The 6,038-nt window shown below is 35.8% G+C and overlaps 1 long non-coding RNA gene across 2 annotated transcripts; it reads left to right on the top strand.

Annotated features, from left to right (window-relative positions):
• Window positions 1–320: 320 nt before the first annotated feature.
• On the top strand, window positions 321–2,395 carry LOC125218723. 2 transcript variants are annotated; one of them, XR_007176013.1, is made up of 4 exons: window positions 321–458; window positions 705–876; window positions 947–1,606; window positions 1,696–2,395. It is a non-coding gene; the product is annotated as an uncharacterized LOC125218723 (long non-coding RNA). The 2 variants fall into 2 exon arrangements; XR_007176012.1 differs by lacking the exon at window positions 321–458 and adding an exon at window positions 467–586.
• The last annotated feature ends 3,643 nt before the right edge of the window (window positions 2,396–6,038 follow it).

Here is a 6,038-nt window from a genome sequence, read left to right as displayed (position 1 = left end):
TAAGACAAAGTTTCTATTTTTGAAATGAGATTATTTTTCGTGGTCACCAGAAATAGCTAAATGGGACCATTTTTCATGGACGAAGGAGTACATATAAAAGTGAGACCTACATATTACACTAACCTTTTTCATCCTCTTTCCTTCAAATTTCTTAAAACTCAAACTGAGCTATATGTTGACAACATTTGGTGGACTGGATGAGTATTGTCCAATTTTTTTGGACATGCAATAATCTTAGGATATGACATCAATTTCTGCTCTAGCCCAATCCATTAACCTGCAAATGGAGCCACAAGCCCATTAAAATAAGGCTGTGATTTCATTTTTCAACCCTTACTTTGCGATTCACGTCAAACCCTCCCTCTTTCAAGCGCCGCTTCTCTGCTGCCCTCGCCACCGCAAAACCTCCGTCAAATCCTAAATTTCATCACCTCAGCCGCTTCTTATTCTTCACTACGGTATTTATCTCTGATTTTTACAAATTATTTATGGACAAACAACTTTATTATTTTTAGCTCCAAACATTTATTCCAAACATCTTCTACAACTATGATTTGATGCAGAGATAAGCTAAAATTACACCACGGTATTACTTTAGATTAGCTGCAGAATTAAATCTCTATCTACTATGTTTTGCTGATTCCTTGAATTTCGTAGATTACAATTCCTTATATACTGAATTCTTATTTATTTCGCATTTATAGGAGTGGTGTGCTTGCATCTTCTTGAACTCAAGACCTCGACATTCAATAGTTTAAGTAACCAAAAATAATGGTGACATATTCGATTTTGGTGTTGCTCGATTGGAATGGAGGAGATAGATGGATTGATTTGTGCAATTTTTTGTATGGGCGGTATTGGAAAAAAACTTCAAATGTATATTCCTTAACTTATTTGCTAATTTTTAATTATAAATTATGTTGATTTAGAATATTTTTTCTTGTAGAGTTATCTCGGCTCGGATGGTGGCGTAAATCTCGCATAGTAAGCCTGATAGAAAGCAAGAAAAAACACGCATCAATTCTACATTGGGGAATGGGACATGAGGTATGAAAGGTTCTAGGCAATTGTAGATGCCGCAAAAATGTCCATGATAGTGTTAGCAAATAGCGGATATGACGGCGCCATGGCGCTATGGCATGGCGTTTGGTTGTGGAAACGCTATAGTACCATGGCAATGTCATAGCACCGCCTAATCCACCATTTGAAAACATTGCGTGTGTACTGCATTTAGGAATGGGCCATTATGCTAGAAACATGGAACTTAGAGATGTATTTTATGCCTAATTAATTGTCTTAAGAGTTTTAGAAGTTATATTTTGATTATTCTCTAATTTTTAAGTTACATATAAATATATAAGTATTATTTTATTTATAAAATTATTGATCGCAATATCCATCATACGAATACGCCATATCCTTGTGACGGTTTTTAGGCGAACGCCATAAGCTGCCATACGAGATTGATAACATTGGTCCATGAACATTCCATTGAGTCCAGGATATATGGCGTGGTATAACAGGATTACAGTGACGTACCTAACTCAACCTGGGGGTACGGCCAATTGCTGGGATGAACGAGTCGGCTTCTTCAATGAGATTATTTGTAAGTTTGTTATATTGAACTATATGCTTTCATGTGTTATAGATTATTTTATATTGATATTTGTATGATTTGTTTTTTTTTTTATCTAGATTAAGGGTTTTTAGATATTTGGCATTTGACTACTGGAAAAGAAATGGACCCAAGAATGCGACGGGTTGGAGAAATCGCTAGACATGTCATTCAATCTACGAACCACGCCGATATCATGGAGTACCCGGCTTCCCAACACCAAGATGTGGTCATTCCTTTTGAACCACAAGACATTCCCACGTCAGGGAGTGAAGGGTGTTCGAACTGGTGGACACGGTTACACAAAACAGATAAGGATGTCGCAACCGCATCCTGATTATGTGCAACTAGAACCTATAAATCCAGAGTATGGCCCACCTCAGTGGTCTTTCTATCCAAGCTAGGAGTCTCAATCACAGTGGGGTCATCCCCTCTATTCTCCAAGCCAACCTGAGTCTGATTGGAGTCGTCGCCCCTATTCACAAAGCCAAAATGAGCCGCAATAGAGTGGAGCCCGAGCATCAGTCGATTCCTTCTTCCAAAATTATCAGTTTGTGGCTCAAGTACGAGTTGAAGAAGAATATGATGATGAAAGAGAAGAAGAGATTTTCAACCAGGAAGAATAAGGGGATTGAACCGTCGAAATACACCTCATCGTCTTATAAGTAGCTCATTTTGGAAAGATGTAATGTTATGTACTTCCTCCGTCTCATAGTAGATGTCACACTTTCCTTTTTAGTTTGTCCCAATAAAGATGTCACATTTCCTCTTTTGGAAAAAGTTCCTTCTCACATCAATTATAAAATTATAATTTCTCTCACCACTTAACACACAAAATAACATCTCCTAAAATTTTGTGCCATCTTCCAAGTGTGACATCTACTATGGGACAGAAGGAGTATTTTTTGTCAACAAGTCTTTTTTTTTAAACTTTGTATTGGTTTTGTTTGAACTTGTTTTTCATTATATACTCCCTCCGTCCCACTTTAGAAGTCCCAGTTGAGTTCGTCACGAGTTTTAAGAAATATAAAGAAAAGTTGGTGAAAAAAAATAGTGAAATGCGGGTCCTATTTTTTTATATTAGTTTTATAATAAAATATGGGACCTAATACCATTTATGAAATATTCCAACCGGAATTTTTTAAATGGGACACCTAAAAATGGTAAAGTGGGACTCCTAAAGTAGGATGAAGGGAGTATTGATGTTTTGTTACATGGATCAAACAATATTTGTGGTGACATTTGAGCTCCTTTTTCCGTTCATCAGACTCCATAGCCTTGAAGCTTTATGCCTGTCTGATATGATGCACACCTCCCTCTGGTATTTCACCTCATGAATTCTTACATGATTCAAGAACCATGTCCAACAGTCGCCAGTTTCCTCATTAACAATAGCATTTGCAATAGGCAAACATTTCTTGTTAGCATCAAAACCACAAGCAACAAGCAATTTATCTTTAAATCATCCTCGGAGGTGAGTCCCATCAATTGCTAAAACTGGTTGGGCCAGCTGAAAAGCATGTGATAGCAGCCTCAAATGCCCAGAAAACATAACTAAACATCTTTTTACATCTGTGACTTAACAGCTCGTTGTGCTTCCACTCAACAATTTTGTTTGGATTCTGTGGCAGCAGTTCAAGCATGTAACTTGGTAACTGTCTGAATAATTTCCCTCATCCACCAAAGACAATCTCTAAAGTCTTTCTCTGTGCATATCATGCCTTCTTGTAACTGATTACCACATTGAATCTTTCATGAATATAGGTTTCTGAACTTCTCACATGTGAATACTCAACAAACAATTCAATACAACGAGTAGAATTTTGAGTCTCGTTGAACATAAACTCCACACTTTGATTAGTGTATATCTCAGTACATATATAACCCATAATAGATACAAAGACTAGACAATGTCTCCATGATATTTGAATGACGTGTTGATTCATATCTATTCTCATCGCACAACATATCATTACAACTAATTCAGAATACGAAACGCACGAATTCAATATAATGGAGCCTCTCACCCGAGGTGGGTCATAACAAATATCCAATTGTGGAAGTTGAACTATTTTACCACCCCAATACAAACTCACAAATATATGCATGATTTCTGCATAAGAAAATATAACAAATACAAAAATTAGGGACAATTTTTTCTATAAACCCTAATTTAGTAAATCAGGGAAAACCAACATAATCTAACAATATTATGCAATAATTATGAATAAGAGATAAACTTACAGAATTGTAACGACAAAATGAAAGAAATCGCCGGGAAAATGGAAGAAATCGCCGGAAATCGGAAGAAAATCACACTGCTCTCTTTTCTCTCTTCTTTTGCGCAGAATGGTATTCTGCTTCTGGAACTCGTCATTTTGTTTAAAATAGAGATGCATGACACTCATGCGTTTTACCTAGAGACGCATGGGGGTCATGCGTCTTTCAATAAAAAATAAAAAAAATAAAATACGCATGTTAGACATGCGTCTTTCGTTAAACCGCGTGAAACTGATGTGTTTCATTAACCAAAGACGCATGACGATCATGCGTGTCTCACAAACTGGGAAGCTAAAAAAACGCAGTATTAAGATGGAATGACTAATGTGTCCTAGAACACAAAAAGAATTACCCCCCTAAAATGGTGGTATGATGTCGTAATAAAGAGTGTTGTCATTTTAATACATCCCTATAGGGGTGTGTTAGTGTTAGGGTGACACCGCTCTTAAAGTGACAACGTGACAACAAGTAACATGCAATCTGCAATACATGTGTAAGGAAAATGTGATACATAGGCAAGCAATTTGGCATATGGTTCCAAACATTATGAGATCTGAAATCAGAGTACTATGGTGACACCATAGTTAAAATGACAATCTAGGCAAGCATTCTGCGATAAGCAAACAACTCGGCATATGATATCAAGCAATCTGCGATATGAAATCAAAGATAATCAAGCAATATACGATACATGGGCAAACAAGTCTGCCACGTGGTAGGCTAAGGTTGAATCTGCACCTAAATCTAACAATTGTCCTTGGTGGTACAATGTCATCTTAAATAGTGTTTTCATTTTAACACAAACCTATAGTATATACATATACAATATAAATGTTATAATATAAAATATTCAAGATTAAACAGCGTTGCAATAAAAAGAATCTCGAACATCAAAATATATGCATTGACAGAGGGGGAAGAAGAGCGTTTGAGTTTGTGGATTGTTAGAAAAATCATGACAAATCAATAGTAAAAAGCCGGAAAAATTACCTCTCCCTTTCAGCCGGCTCTCCTTCTTCTTCACTATTTACTCTACTAGTGTAATCCCCCGTGGTGCTATGCACGAATCATAAGATTTTACCCATGCCAAATACAAATTCTAAATGATTAACTAGAAATAAAATTAATATATATTTTATTTTATGAGTTGATTGGAGAAAATAATAAGTAACACAAAGAATAAAGTGAAAATAATAATATTTTCATTTCAATGTGTTAGTTAGAATAAGACATACAAAAAGGAAAATGTTACTTAGAGTGGGCCACACTTTATTAGATACGGTATATAAAAAAATGTTTCTAGAATGATTAAAATGAATAAGTATTCATAAGGGATATTGGTTGGAAATTGAAAGGAAATGGGCTAGAATTAGATTAATATGGATTAAGTAATTATAGTTGGGCTATAATTATAATAGTCCATAAGCCCAACAATCATGAAACCCTAGTGACTCTTCATCTATATAATGGTTATTTATTCTCCATTGTGGGGCATCAGAAATAGCGTAACATTAGAGAGAAAATACGTAAAGCTTTGTAAAGAGAATTCCTAGCATTCTTCTACGGAGCAATTGTACCGGGATAGTTCCTGCATCGGATTGGATTGCACGTGGACTTCGATAGTAGTGGATTCAACTTGCAGGATTCAATCGCAGAAGAAAACAACACAACAAGTAAGATTTAGTTCCGTTGTGGTTTAAATGCTCAACTTGCAATATGATTATGAATCTAGATCTGTTATTCTTGTATGCGATTTCCGCTGCGCTCATTAGATGAATACAAGAATTACCAACAGTGGTATTATATGTGGACGATTTCAGAAATCAAACTCTTTAACTTGGTTTAATAATTTTTCGACAAAACTGAAATTGGATTTCAAAATAAGAAATTAGATTTCAAGTTGGTGTTGCCTTGATTTAGAATGAACAACACAACAAAAGAAGACGCTAACTTAGGACGTTCAACTTAGGTGATGATAGCTTCAGGTGCACGTTAGGTTAGGCTACGTCCTTGATAGGGCCATGTTAACGAGGCATCTTCTTACGATCCTTAAGAGAAATGTTTCGAAATGCATAAAAGAGAGATTACAATGCGATAAAGACTACGGGGTGTTACCTCTTATTTATTGGTAATATATCTACTT

The sequence above is a fragment of the Salvia hispanica genome, chromosome 4 (assembly GCF_023119035.1).
Source record: "Salvia hispanica cultivar TCC Black 2014 chromosome 4, UniMelb_Shisp_WGS_1.0, whole genome shotgun sequence".
NCBI classification, from domain to species: Eukaryota; Viridiplantae; Streptophyta; class Magnoliopsida; order Lamiales; family Lamiaceae; genus Salvia; species Salvia hispanica.
The sequence above is the reverse complement of the archived record's forward strand: the minus strand, read 5'-3'. Positions and strand labels throughout refer to the sequence as shown.